The sequence below is a fragment of the Tachyglossus aculeatus genome, chromosome 5 (assembly GCF_015852505.1).
Source record: "Tachyglossus aculeatus isolate mTacAcu1 chromosome 5, mTacAcu1.pri, whole genome shotgun sequence".
NCBI classification, from domain to species: Eukaryota; Metazoa; Chordata; class Mammalia; order Monotremata; family Tachyglossidae; genus Tachyglossus; species Tachyglossus aculeatus.
Window position 1 is genome coordinate 20,079,721 of NC_052070.1, and position 15,838 is coordinate 20,095,558.

The 15,838-nt window shown below is 44.6% G+C and overlaps 1 non-coding gene across 1 annotated transcript; it reads right to left on the reverse strand.

Moving 5' to 3' along the window:
* Window positions 1-5,037: 5,037 nt before the first annotated feature.
* LOC119929026 lies at window positions 5,038-5,175 on the reverse strand. Its single transcript, XR_005451170.1, has one exon. It is a non-coding gene; the product is annotated as a small nucleolar RNA SNORA7 (small nucleolar RNA).
* Window positions 5,176-15,838: the final 10,663 nt, after the last annotated feature.

Sequence of the window (15,838 nt, forward strand, 5' to 3'; positions counted from 1 at the left end):
TTACATTTCTGCCCTGGTCAACTCTCCAGAAAGGGAAAGCTGACTGGGATAAAGACTTAGAGGAAGCACATTATGATTCCAGTCTGGGGGATGGAGATAATAAAATAATAATAATAATGGCATTTGTTAAGCGCTTACTATGTGCAAAGCACTGTTCTAAGCGCTGGGGAGGATACAAGGTGATCAGGTTGTCCCGCGTGAGGCTCACAATCTTAATACCCATTTTACAGATGAGTTCACTGAGGCCCAGAGAAGTTAAGAGACTTGCCCAAGGTCACACTGCTGACAATTGGCGGAGCCGGGATTTAAACCCATGACCTCTGACTCCAAAGTCCGTGCTCTTTCCACTGAACCACACTGCTTCTCGTTTTCACAAACTAAGAGGTCTAACCCTAGCTGAAGATTCAGATTGATTATAATGTCTGGCTCCCCTTCTAATAATAATCAATCAATCAATCGTATTTATTGAGCGCTTACTGTGTGCAGAGCACTGTACTAAGCGCTTGGGAAGTACAAGTTGGCAACATATAATGCCAACTTGTACTTCCCAAGTGCATAATAATGATAATTATGGTATTTGTTAAGTGCTTACTCTGTGCCAAGCACCATTCTAAGCACCGGGGTAGATACAAGGTAATCAGGTTGGACACAGTCCCTGTCCCACATGGGGCTCACAGACTTAATCCCCACTTTACAGATGAGTTAACTGAGGCACTTGTTAAGTGACTTGCCCAAGGTCACAAAGCAGACAAGTGGCAGAGCTGGGATTAGAACCCACATCTGACTCCCGATCCTTTGTTCTTGCCATTAGGCCACACCGTTCATCCCTAGACTCTGAAGTCCTTGTGGGAAGGGATCATGTCTACCAACTGCATTGTGTCCTACTCTCCCAAGGGTTTGGTATCAATCAATCAATCAATCGTATTTATTGAGCGCTTACTGTGTGCAGAGCACTTTACTAAGCGCTTGAGAAGTACAAGTCCACAACACATAGAGACAGTCCCTACCCAACAGTGGGCTCACAGTCTAGAAGGGGGAGACAGAGAACAAAACCAAACATACCAACAGAATAAAATAAATAGAATAGATATGTACAAGTAAAATAGAGTAATAAATATGTACAAACATATATACATATATACAGGTGCTGTGGGGAAGGGAAGGAGGTAAGATGGGGGGGATGACGAGGGGGAGAGGAAGGAAGGGGCTGAGTGTGGGAAGGCCTCCTGGAGGCGGTGAGCTCTCAGTAGGGCCTTGAAGGGAGGAAGAGAGCTAGATTGGCGGATGGGCAGAGGGAGGGCATTCCAGGCCCGGGGGATGACGTGGGCCGGGGGTCGATGGCGGGACAGGCGAGAGCGAGGTACGGTGAGGAGATCAGCGGCAGAGGAGCGGAGGGTGCGGGCTGGGCTGGAGAAGGAGAGAAGGGAGGTGAGGTAGGAGGGGCCGAGGGGATGGACAGCCTTGAAGCCCAGGGTGAGGAGTTTCTGCCTGATGCGCAGATTGATTGGTAGCCACTGGAGATTTTTGAGGAGGGGAGTAACATGCCCAGAGCGTTTCTGGACAAAGACAATCCGGGCTGTGTACACAATAGCTCTCAATAAATACCATTTATTGATTGATTGATAATCACTGATTGATTTCTCCCCCTTGGGAGGTTCCTGGAAGGCGAAACCTGGCCCCCAAACCTGACTGTGCTGATCCCGATCCTCCAGCTTCTCAGGTCCTACTCAGTGAGCTACGTTCTTCCACGCCTGAGCTCTCTGGCTGTCCGAACCTCCCAGGAGCATATTTCTGAAACTTTCTCAACCCAAGTGGCTGGGAGACTCCTCTCCTTCCTCACCTAGGCCTTTCCCAGTCCTCCCCTGTGATTGACTGTATTCCAGGCCAATGCACTGTAAATCCCAACTATCTAGTCCGATTTATCTTCCCTCAGGAAGGGGGTCTTGAGAAGGGAAACTACTTTTCTCGGTTTCTCCTCACCCTTTCCTCTGTGTGGAACTAGTTTAATTGACTCTTTGTACAGATTTATTACTCTTTATTTATTTTACTTGTACATATCTATTCAATTTATTTTATTCATATGTTTGGTTTTGTTCTCTGTCTCCCCCTTTTAGACTGTGAGCCCGCTGTTGGGTAGGGACCGTCTCTATATGTTGCCAACGTGTACTTCCCAAGCGCTTAGTACAGTGCTCTGCACACAGTAAGCGCTCAATAAATACGACTGATTGATTGATTGATTGACTCTTCGCAGTCTGATTCTGACCCATCCCGTGATTACGGGGATTTGGGCAGTTCGAAGCTCTGAGCGAGACCGTTAAAGCTATTTTATAACTCATCGCTGTTAAGGGATTTTTGGTAGAATTGTGGGCGGGGAGAACCCCAAAGCTTGGTTTGAACGATACTATTTGGGCCTAGTTCCCATTTACTAGCATTTCAAGTGGACCTGGTTACCACAGTAGTCGTCTAAAGGAAAACAAGACCGTTAGAAAGATCCGAAAATAATGGGGAGATTTTAGTGTGAAAAGGAAATTGGAGAATAACTTACCAGTTGCTCTCTACCTCTGTTGAGAGTAGAAGACAAAATATATTTAATAATAATTGTGCAGCAGCCCCTGCCCTCGCCCCCTCCTCCCAGCCCCGTATATATGTATATATGTTTGTACATATTTATTACTCTATTTATTTATTGTACTTGTACATATCTATTCTATTTATTTTATTTTGTTAGTATGTTTGGTTTTGTTCTCTGTCTCCCCCTTTTAGACTGTGAGCCCACTGTTGGGTAGGGACTGTCTCTATATGTTGCCAACTTGTACTTCCCAAGCGCTTAGTACAGTGCTCTGCACACAGTAAGCACTCAATAAATACGATTTATTGATTGATTGATATTAAGTACTTACTATGTGCCAAGCACCGTGCTAGGGTTGATACAATCAGATCAGACACAATCCTTGTTCCACATGAGGCTTAGAGTATGAGAACGCATTTCATGCACATTTTACATATGAGAAAACTGTGGCACAGATAAGTTAAGCGACTTGCCCATAGTCACACAGCAGGCAAGTGGCAGAGCTGGGGTTTGATGCCCAGGACTTTTACCTACTAGGCTGTGCTGCACTTCTAAGGAATAGCAAGAAAGGTTTATTTTATGTTTGATGAAGATCTTTTGACTTCTATGTCAAATAAGACCAGAAAAGATCTCTGAGACATTTCTAAAATACTTCTATGTATTTTAGAAATGTCTCAGAGATCATTTCTGGTCTTATTTAAAAACAGGAGAATGCCTTAGCTGCCTGAAAACTCTGGGTAAGCTGGATCATAGGAAGCAGCATAGCTTAGTGGAAAGAGACCAGGCCTGGGAGTTACAGGATCTGAGTTCTAATTCAGGTCGGCCAATTTCTCGCTGTGTGACCTCGGGCAAGTTACTTAACTTTTCTGTGCCTGTTACCTGATTTGTACAATGGAGCTTCAATATCCGTTCTCCATCCTAATTAGATTGTAAGCCCTTTGTGGGACAGGGACTGTGTCCAACCTAATTAACTCATACCCAACCCAGTGCTTAGAACAGGGTTTTCTCGAGTAAGCACATAACAAATACTACACTCATCATCATCATTCAGCAGTATTGCTGTATTCAGAGCAGCAGCATGGCTCAGTGGAAAGAGTCAGAGGTCATGGGTTCTAATCCCAGCTCCGCCACATGTCAGCTGTGTGACTCTGGGCGACTCACTTAACTTCTCTGTGCCTCAGTTCCCTCATCTGTAAAGTGGAGATTAAGACTGTGAGCCCCACGTGGGGCCACCTTGATTACCTCGTATCCCCCTCCAGCGCTTAGAACAGTGCTTGGCACTTAGTAAGCGCTTAACAAATACCAACATTATTATTATTATTATTATTTATTGCGCACTGACTATGTGCTGAGCACTGAACATGGTACTCAACTAAATACTATGTGCCAAACACTGTACAGATGCTTGTCTTATGTTGTCTAGTTATCTGCGATCCATAGCGACTCCATGAATACATCTCTTCAATTTGGCTTCAAGGCTGTCCGTCACCTCGCCCCCTCCTACCTCACCTCCCTTCTCTCCTTCTCCAGCCCAGCCCGCACCCTCCGCTCCTCTGCCGCTAATCTCCTCATCGGGCCTCGTTCTCGCCTGCTCGACCCCCGGCCCACGTCCTCCCCCTGGCCCGGAATGCCCTCCCTCCGCACATCCGCCAAGCTAGCTCCCTTCCTCCCTTCAAAGCCCTACTGAGAGCTCACCTCCTCCACGAGGCCTTCCCAGACTGAGCCCCCTCCTTCCTCTCCCCCTCCTCCCCCTCCGCCTTACCTCCTTCCCCTCCCCACAGCACCTGCATACATGTAGATATGTTTGTATGGATTTATTACTCTATTTTATTTGTACGTATTTATTCCATTTATTTCATTTTGTTAATATGTTTTGTTTTGTTGTCTGTCTCCCCCTTCTAGACTGAGCGCCCGCTGTTGGGTAAGGACCGTCTCTATACGTTGCCAACCTGTACTTCCCAAGCGCTTAGTACAGTGCTCTGTACACAGTAAGCGCTCAATAAATACGATTGAATGAATGAATCTCTCCCAGAACTCCCCATCTCCATCTGCAATTGTTCTGACAGTGTGTCCATAGAGTTTTCTTGGTAAAAAATACACAAGTGGTTTACCCTTGTCTTCCGTGCAGTAAACCTGAGTATCCACTTTTGACTCTCTCCCATTCCGCTGCTTTCCTTCCTCCCATTCCTCCTTCCCTTCCCCACAGCACCTGTATGTATGTATATATGTTTGTACATATTTATTACTCTATTTATTTTACTTGTACATATCTATTTTATTTTGTTAGTATGTTTGGTTTTGTTCTCTGTCTCCCCCTTATAGACTGTGAGCCCACTGCTGGGTAGGGACCGTCGCTATATGTTGCCAACTTGTACTTCCCAAGCTCTTAGTACAGTGCTCTGCACACAGTAAGCGCTCAATAAATACGATTGATTGATTGATTGGTTGCCCAGCACAGGTGAATTTTGACTTGTAGCAGATTGCCTTCCACTCACTAGCCACTGCCCTAGCTAGGAATGGAATGGGTAGGCCTCTGCTTGACTCTCCCTCCCATAGCCAAGACTGCTAGAGTACTGGAAAATCTCCAGGTGCGATCCTGAGAGGGGACACAGTGCTTAGGAGAGTCCGGCGCTTAGAACTGTGCTTTGCACATAGTAAGCGCCTAATAAATGCCATCATTATTATTGCTATATAGCTGTGGTGCCTGCTTTTGAAGGACATACAATCCAATCAGAGGATCTTTTGGTTCACAACTTTCCAGGTTCAAAATTCCACTTGCAGGATTTCTTTGGAGACTCAAGGTATTAACTGGGGTAACACTTGGCAAATTCTTGAATGTTAATTTAGCGCCTGAAGAACACCTCTGCCCAGAGCAGTCAAAGTGGGTGGGTTTTTGGGAGGATCATCTACCAAAGCGATGAGTTTCATACCTCCTCATCAGAACAACAGGGCTAAGATTCCCAGGCTAAGGACAAGTGATCTTTTAATAAGTCACTATCACCGAGGTATTCTTTGCACAAACACCAGGTCCTGGGAGGTATTTTCAGATTTTGGAAGGAGCTGCGTAGCTGTGTTGCTTTTGGCGATGTCGTCAACCTCCTGTATGCTGTGGTCTCAGAATGCTTTTTCTTTTTCAATTTTATTCTTTTCGTGCAAGCTCCATAAGTATTCTTGGACCCAGGCCCACAGTTTTTGGAAGCAAGAGCGATAGTTGGGCCTCAAAGTTGTGCATGAACACACTGCTGGCTGGGAACGTAATCAGGCAATTTGGTCTACTTACAGCGGGTTATGGTAAACATTAATTAAACTCTATATTTTGAATGGAATTGAATCAAGAATGTTTTCCCCATGGTAATTAGTGATGCAAGCCTTTTTGCTTTACCTACTACTTCCCTAGCACCTCGATGCCACTTATTCATTCATTCATTCATTCAATCGTATTTATAGAGTGCTTACTGTGTGCAAAGCACTGTACTAAACCCTTGGGTAGTACAAGCTGGCAACATATAGAGATGGTCCCTACCCAACAGCGGGCTCACAGTCTAGAAGGGGGAGACAAACAACAACACAAAACATATTAACAAAATAAAAGAAACAGAATAATAAATCTGTACAAGTAAAATAGAGTAATACATCTGTACAAACATATATACATTAAGCGCTCAATACATAGGACTGAGTGCATACGACTGAATAAAGACTGTGAGCCCCACGTGGGACATGGACCGAGTCCACCCTGATTAGCTCGTATCTCTCCTAGCGCTTAGTATAGTGCTTGGCACGTAGTAAGCATCCGGTGGAAAGAGCCCAGGCTTTGGAGTCAGAGGTCATGGGTTCAAATCTTAGCTCCGCCAATTGTCAGCTGTGTGACTTTGGGCAAGTCACTTAACTTCTCTAGGCCTCAGTGACCTCATCTGTAAAATGGGGATTAAGACTGTGAGCCCCCATGTGGGACAACCTGATCACCTTGTAACCTCCCCAGCGCTTAGAACAGTGCTTTGCACACAGTAAGCGCTTAATCAATCAATCGTATTTATTGAGCGCTTACTGTGTGCAGAGCACCGTACTAAGCGCTTGGGAAGTACAAGTTGGCAACATATAGAGACGGTCCCTACCCAACAGTCAGCTCACAGTCTAGAAGGGGGAGACAGAAAAAACCCAAACATATTAACCAAATAAAATAAATAGAATAGATATGAACAAGTAAAATAAATAGTGTAATAAATATGTACAAACATATATACATATAGATGGTCCCTACCCAACAGTGGGCTCACAGTCTAGAAGGGGGAGACAGAGAACAAAACAAAACATATTAACAGAATAAAATAGATAGTATAAATATGTACAAGTAAAATAAATAAATAGAGTAATAAATACGTACAAACATATATACATACGTACAGGTGCTATGGGGAAGGGAAGGAGGTAAGGCGGGGGGATGGAGAGGGGGAGGAGGGGAGGGGAAGAGGAATCAATCAATCAATCGCATTTATTGAGTGCTTACTGTGTGCAGAGCACTGTACTAAGCGCTTGGGAAGTAGAAGTTGGCAACATATGGAGACAGTCCCTACCCAACAGTGGGCTCACAGTCTAGAAGATGGCTTAATAAATGCCATCATCATTATTATTATTATTAAGAGCACAGGCTTTGAAGTCACAGGTCATGGGTTCAAATCCTGCCTCCACCAATTGTCAGCTGTGAGAAGCTGACTTGCATCGACCCCAGCGCTTATAAGCGTGTTTGACATATAGCAGTGCTTAACAAATACCATAAGAATACATAAATTCCTCCCTTCAAGGCCCTGCTGAGAGCTCAGCTCCTCCAGGAGGCCTTCCCAGACTGAGCCCCTTCCTTCCTCTCCCCCTCGTCCCCCTCTCCATCCCCCCCATCTTACCTCCTTCCCTTCCCCACAGCACCTGTATATATGTATATGTGTTTGTACATATTTATTACTCTATTTATTTATTTTACTTGTACATATCTATTCTATTTATTTTATTTTTTTAGTATGTTTGGTTTTGTTCTCCATCTCCCCCTTTTAGACTGTGAGCCCACTATTGGGTAGGGACTATCTCTATATGTTGCCAAGTTGTACTTCCCAAGCGCTTAGTACAGTGCTCTGCACACAGTAAGCGCTCAATAAATACGATTGATGATGATGATGATAAATAAACGAATACAGTTGGCCGAATGACGGAAAAAAGAGATTATGTGGGACTTTCACCATGGCAAGGAGTCAAAGTATTAATTGAGTGTGCTTCCATTGTGCAGACTTACTCAAGGTCACACAGCTGACAAGTGGTGGAGCCGGATTGGAACCCACGACCTCTGACGTCCAAGCCCGGGCTCTTTCCACTGGGCCACACTGAACTGTACTTTCCAAGCGCTTAGTACAGTGCTCTGCACACAGCAGGCGCTCAGTACACTGGATTGAAGGCACAGGCTGCGGCAACACACTTCCCCAACGCCCACGTGAGGCGCTGTAACGACCTCCCTTCATTTCCATAACCCCGCCCCCAATCCCCGCCCATCGGCTCTCCTGGCTTATCATTGGCGGAGAGCGGGAAATTGGCACTCTCGTGGACCAATGGTAGCTCTTGGTGGCCCTTCGTCCCGCCTCCGGAGGGGCCGTCGCGCTCCACCTAGTGGCCGGGGCCGCTCACGACATTCCCTCATTCAGTCCATCCATCGGATTTATGGGGCGTCTATTCATCATCAATCGTATTTATTGAGCGCTTACAGTGTGCAGAGCACTGTACTAAGCGCTTGGGAAGTACAAATTGGCAACATATAGAGACGGTCCCTACCCAACAGTGGGCTCACAGTCTAGAAGGGGGAGACAGAGAACAAAACCAAACATACTAACAAAATAAAATAAATAGAATAGGTATGTACAAGCAAAATAAATAAATAAATAAATAGAGTAATAAATATGTACAAACATATATACATGTATACAGTAATAAAGAATAATTATTTATTGTCTATTAATAATAATAATAATAATAATAATAATGGCATTTGTTAAGCGCTTACTATGTGCAAAGCACTCTTCTAAGCGCTGGGGGGGAATACAAGGTGATCAGGTTGTCCCACGTGGGGCTCACAGTCTTAATCCCCATTTTACAGATGAGGGAACTGAGGCCCAGAGAAGTGAAGCGACCTGCCGAAAGTCACACAGCTGACAATTGGCGGAGTGGGATTTGAACTCATGACCTCTGACTCACAAGCCTGTGCTCTTTCCATTGAGCCACGCTAAGCGCTCGGGAGAGGAGCACTGCAGTCTTTTAGACTGTGAGCCCACTGTTGGGTAGGGACTGTCTCTATATGTTGCCAATTTGTACTTCCCAAGCGCTTAGTACAGTGCTCTGCACAGAGTAAGCGCTCAATAAATACAATTGATGATGATAGACACCTTAGAGCCGTGTTGCCAACTTGTACTTCCCAAGCGCTTAGTACAGTGTTCTGCACACAGTAAGCACTCAATAAATACGATTGATTGATTGATTGATTGATTGGTGCGGTTGGCGACGGGTGTATGGGAAGGGCCTGGGTTCTAATTCCTCCCATTCTATTTATTTTATTTTCTTGATACGTTTTGTGTTGTTCTCTGTCTCACCCTTCTAGACTGTGAGCCCACTGTTGGGTAGGGACCATCCCTATATGTTGCCAACTTGGACTTCCCAAGCGCTTAGTACAGTGCTCTGCACACAGTAAGTGCTCAATCAATCAATCAATCATATTTATTGAGCGCTTACTATGTGCAGAGCACTGTACTAAGCGCTTATACGATTGATTGATTGATTGCTGTGTGACCTTGGGTAAGTCCCTTCCCTTCTTTTTGCCTCAGTTCCCTCGTTCACTCAATACTATTTGTTGAACGCCTATTGGGTGCAGAGCACTGTACTAAGCGCTTGGGAAGTTCTGTAAAAGGGGGATGAATTAAACTTCGTCGTGGATAGGGAATGTGTCAGTTTATTATATTGTATTCTCCGAGCGCTTAGGACAGTGCTTGGCACACAGTAAGCACTCAATAAACCGGACTGAATGTATACGATTGAATGAAGACTGTGAGCCCCACGTGGGATATGGACCCAGTCCAACCACCTTGTATCTCCCCCGGCGCTTAGTACAGTGCCTGACACACAGTAAGCGCTCAGTAAATAGGACTGAATGCATACGATTGAATGAAGACTGTGAGCCACACATGGGATAGGGACCCAGTCCAACCTGGTTAGTTTGTATCCGCCTCAGCGCTTAGTACAGTGCCTGGCACACAGTTAGCACCCAATAAACAGGATTAAGTGAAGACTGAATCTCATGTGGGACATGGCATGAGTCCAACCTGATTAGCTCATATCTCCCCCGGCGCTTAGTACAGTGCCTGACACACAGTAAGCGCTCAATAAATAGGACTGAATGCATACGACTGAATGAAGACCCAGTCCCTCATGGGATTGGAGAAGCAGTGTTACCCAGTGGAAGGAGCACGGGCTTTGGAGTCAGAGGTCATGGATTCAAATCCCGACTCCACCAATTGTCAGCTGTGTGACTTTGGCCAAGTCACTTCACTTTTCTATGCCTGTTACCTCATCTGTAAAATGGGGATTAAGGCCTTGAGCTCCCCGTGGGATAACCTGGTCACCTTGTAACCTCCCCAGCGCTTAGAACAGTGCTTGGCACATAGTCAGCACTTAATAAATGCCAGTATTATTATTATTAAATACCACAATGGTCATTATTATTATTACAGCACTCCGTGTATAGTAGGTGCTCAGTAAATACAATTGATTGATTGTTGAAGTAGAAAACTGCGGTTTTCTCAGCGCCGTGCGGGTGCTGAGGAGCTGGAGGCGGAGTGCGGGCCGGATGATCTGTTCTAACCATTGGGGTAGATGCAAGGTAATCATGTCCCACACTGAGCTCACAGTCTAAGAAACAATTCCGTTTCTCCTCAGCCATTCGGGTCCTCCTCAAACTTCTCAGAAAAATAATTCCGTTTCTCCTCAGCCATTCAAGTCCTCCTCAGACTTCTCAGAAAAATAATTTTGTTTTCTCCTCAGCAATTCAAGTCCCCTTCAAACTTCTGAGCAAGGTAATTCAGTTTCTCCTCCAATTCCTCCTTTGCCCTTGTTATTCACGGAAACGGCTTCTGCACTGCAAGATGGGGTTACTCTTGCTCACCACACTTTTCAGCGCCACTGATCTGCTGTGTGAACATGAACTAGTCACTTAACCATCTCTGGACCTCAGTTTCATTGGGAATAAGTGCTCTGTCTCCCCCTTTTAGACTGTGAACCCAATGTTGGGTAGGGACTGTCTCTATATGTTGCCAATTTGTACTTCCCAAGCGCTTAGTACAGTGCTCTGCACATAGTAAGCGCTCAATAAATACGATTGATGATGACGATGATGATGATGATGATGATGTCACCGGCTCGCCTACCTCTTTGTTGTCTGTCTCCCCCTTCTAGACTGTGAGCCCGTTGTTGGGTAGGGACCGTCTCTGTACGTTGCCGACTTGTACTTCCCAGGCACTTAGTACAGTATTGAGTAAGCGCTCAATAAATATGATTGAATGAATGAATTGTGAACTCTCTGTGGGACAGGGATTATGTCAGACCTGAGTAAGCCCATAATAAATATAATAATAATGATGATAATAATGGCATTTATTAAGCACTTACTATGTGCAAAGCACTGTTCTAAGTGCTGGGGTAGATACAAGGTAATCAAGTTGTCCCACGGGAGGCTCACAGACAATCCCCATTTTTCAGATGAGGTAACTGAGGCACAGAGAAGTTAAGTGACATGCCCAAAGTCACACAGCTGACAACTGGTGAAGCCGGGATTTGAACCCATGACCTCTGACTCCAAAGCCCGGGCTCTTTCCACTGCGCCACGCTGCTTCCCAAATATTGTAACTAACTGGCCAAACAGAGTTAGGGTAATAGGTTGGAACTCTTTTAACTTGGTGAACTTATTTAACTTAAGAGCACAGAATCAGAGAACCTGGGTTCCAATACCAGCTCCGCCAGTTGCTTAAACTGTGACCTTGGGCAAGTCACTTAATTTATCTGTGCCTCAGTTACCTCAGCTGTAAAATGGGGATTAAATACCTCCTCTCCCTCCTACTTAGATGTGAACCCCACATGGGACAGGAAATGTGTCCAACCTATTAGCCTCATATCTACTCCAGTGCTTAGACCAATGCTTGAAACATAGCCGGTACTTAACTAATATCATGATAATTACTACTATTAGTTTGGTTTCCCGGCTGGCTGAACTGCTTTGCATTAAAAGAGCTCTTCACTGACTTATTGTCTTTGCTCTGCAGGCTATCTATTTGTACTGTGGAAATAAGACCCCTTTGTGATCTCTGGCCTTGTTTTCTTAGGTTGATTGTATTCCTATCATTGAGAAGAGTTTACCCTTCCTCTCCATTAAACCTATTTTTTTGCCTTACATCTAGCGAGCCTATTTTACCTCCTTAGAAGGAAGGTTTGGCGAAGTGGATAGAGCACAGTCCTGGGAGCCAGAAGGTCATAAATTCTAATCCTGCCTCCGCCAACTGTCTGCTGTGTGACCTTGGGCAAATCACTTCACTTCTCTGGGCTTCAGTTCCCTCATTTGTTAAATGGAGATTGAGACTGTGAGCCCCATGTGGGATAAGAACTGTGTCCAATACGATTTGCTTGTATCCACCCCAGCACCTGTTAGCTCTGTTGTATTCATTCATTCATTCAATCGTATTTATTGAGCGCTTACTGTGTGCAGAGCACTGTACTAAGCGCTTGGGAAGTACAAGTTGGCAACATATAGAGACAGTCCCTACCCAACAGCGGGTTCACAGTCTACAAGGGGAAGACAGACAACAAAACAAAACATATTAACAAAATAAAATAAATAGAATAAATATGTACAAGTATTCTCCCAAACACTTAGTACTAAGTGTAAAAGTAGTAAAGTGTGAAAATGCTAAAATCCACCCTTCCCTCTCCATCCAAACTGCTACCACATTCATAATAATAATAATAATAATGATGGTATTTATCAAGTGCTTACTATGTACAAAGCACTGTTCTAAGAGCTGGAAAAATAATGATGGCATTTATTAAGTGCTTATTATGAGCAAAGCACTGTTCTAAGTGCTGGGGAGGTTACAAGGTGATCAGGTTGTCCTACGGGGGGCTCACAGCCTTAATCCCCATTTTACAGATGAGGTAACTGAGGCACAGAGAAGTTAATTATTATTATTAAAAGTCACACAGCTGACAATTGGCAGAGCCAGTATTTGAGCCCATGACCTCTGACTCCAAAGCCCATGCTCTTTCCACTGAGCCACACTGCTTCTCACTGAGCCATGCTGCATCATTTCCCACTTGGATTCCTACATCAGCCTCCTTGCTGACCTCCCAGCCTTCTGTCTTTCCCCACTCCAGTCAATCAATCAATCAATCGTATTTATTGAGCGCTTACTGTGTGCAGAGCACTGTACTAAGCGCTTGGGAAGTACAAGTTGGCAACACATAGAGACAGTCCCTACTCAACAGTGGGCTTATAGTCTAAAAGGGGGAGACAGAGAACAAAACCAAACGTACTAACAAAATAAAATAAATAGAATAGATATGTACAGGTAAAATAAATAAATAAATAAACCCACTTCACTCTGCTGCCCAGATTATTTTCCTACGAAAACAGTGCCTGGCACATAATAAGCACTTAACAAATGCTATTATTATTATTATTATTATTATTATTATTATTATTATTATTATTATTATTATGCCAGCCACACTTGGTGGGCATGAATTAGCTCCTAGTTCCTTTTCTTCACTTCTATGGGCCAGCTGGCTCTAACTGCCCTGCCTGAAGGCAGCCAGTTTTACAAGAATACTTAACCACCCTTTCAGCCATCGGATTCGATGACAAATTCAGTGTTCACGATCCCAGTGAGGCAGGTATGCAGCTTGACTTAGTAGAAAGAGCACAGGCTTGGGAGTCACAGGTCGTGGGTTCTAATTCCTGCTCCGCCACTTGTCAGCTATGTGACTTTGGGCAAGTCACTTAACTTCTCTGTGCTTCAGTTACCTCATCTGTAAAATGGGGATTAAGACTGTGAGCCCCAAGTGGGACAACCTGATTATCTTGTATCAACCCCAGCACTTAGAACAGTGTTTGGCACATAGTAAGCACTTAACAAATACCATTATTATTATTGTTATTCCCCTTTCCTGCATGGGGAAAATCAAGAGAAAGGAAAACAGGAGATGACCAGCGTGCAAGACCTGTCTCTGCACAATAACTAGGAACAGCCTGAAATCAAGTTTTTCCTCCTAACAATGGAATTTACTAAATGTGTCCTCTGTGCCAAGCATTGTGCTGAACACTGGAGTCGATACAAGATAATCAGGTCGGACAGAGTCCTTGTCCTCCATGGGTCTCACAGCCTAAGAGGGAGGGAGAAGAAAGATCTTATCTCCATTTTGCAGATAATGATAATAATGGTATTTGTTAAGCACTTACTATGTGAAGAGCACTGTACTAAGTGCTAGGGAGAATACAGTACAACATAGTTAACAGACATATTCCCTGCCAGCCAGGAGCTTACAATCTAGTGGGGGAGACAGACATTAGTCTCTTGTACTTTCTACTACATTAGTCTGCCTCCTCAAGAGAATAATAATAATGATGGCATTTGGTAAGCGCTAACTATGTGCAAAGCACTGTTCTCCATCTCTACCTCTCTGCAGTTTCACATTTCCTCCTGCCTTCAAGACATCTCCATTTTGATGTCCTCCCATCACATGAAGCTTAACATGTCCAAAACAGAACTCCTTATCTTCCCACCCAAACCTGACCTCCCCTGACTTTCCTATCACTGTAGCCGGCACCGCCACCCTTCCCGTCTCACAAGCCCAAGACTTTGGCATTATCCCTGACTCCTGTCTCTCATTCAACCCACATATTCGATCCATCACCAAATCCTGTCGGTCCCACCTTCACAACATCGCTAAAATCCACCCTTTCCTCTCCAGTCCAACTGCTACGACATTAATACAGTCACTTATCCTCTACTGCCTGGATTACTGCATCAGCCTCCTTGCTGACCTCCTTTTATCTCTCCCCACCCCAGCCCATACGTCACTCTGCCGCCCAGATTATTTTTGTACAAAAATGTTCAGGAAATGTTTCCCACTCCTTAGAAAACTGCAGTTGTTGGCCATTCACCTCCACTTCAAAAAAAAACTCCTCACCATTGGCTTTAGAGCACTCAATCACCTTGCCCCCTCCTACCTCACTCGCTACTCTCCTACTACAATCCAGCCTGTACTTCGCTCCTCTAATGCTGAACTTCTCACTGTGCTTCCATCTCGTTTATCTCACTGCCGACCCTGGATCGCCCTCCTTCCTCAAATCTGACAGACCATTACTCTCCTGCCATCTTATTGAAGGCACATCTCCTTCAAGAAGACTGCCCAGACTAAGCCCCACTTTTCTCTTCTCCCACTCCCTTCTGCGTTGCCCTGACTTGCTCCCTTTATTCTCCTCCCCCCCAACCTCCCACAGCACTTATGTGCATATCTGTAATTTATTCATTTACATTAATGCCTGTCTCTCCCCTCTAGACTGTAAGCTCATTGTGGGCAGGGAATGTGTTTGTTGTTGCATTGTACTCTCCCAAATGCTCTGCACACAGTAAGGGCTCAGCCCGTTGTTGGGTAGCGATTGTTCCTGAACTACTTTCCAAGCGCTTAGTACAGTGCTCTGCCCACAGTAAGAGCTCAACAAATACGATTGAATAAAATGAATGAATAAATACATTGAATGAATGAATGAATTGAAGCAGTAATAAGACAAGTCATGAATAGTATTTTAGAATATAATCTCACTCTGGACTCTGATCCCCTAGAATTATTAAAGTCAGCTTCCCATTGCCAACTAGTGAGGCATTTGAGAGCAAAGACATGTGTAAAGACTACATTGTTTGGGGTTCTGACTGGATTAAAACCATTTGTCTTCAGCAGGGGAGAATGCCCAACAGTGAGGGGTGTAGGGTCAAACCAATAACCAAATGTGCTTTGTTCGGTCGTAATAAAATCCAGTGCATTTCACAGGGGAACGGGAAGAGCCACAAGCCTCCACCATAGCTAATTCTCCAGGCACCTCAAAGAATAATAATCCTCAGCCCAGACATAGCACTTCATTCAGTCTTCAAAAGGCTTGCTGGAATGTCGATTAATTAATATAGTGTCCCCAAAGCA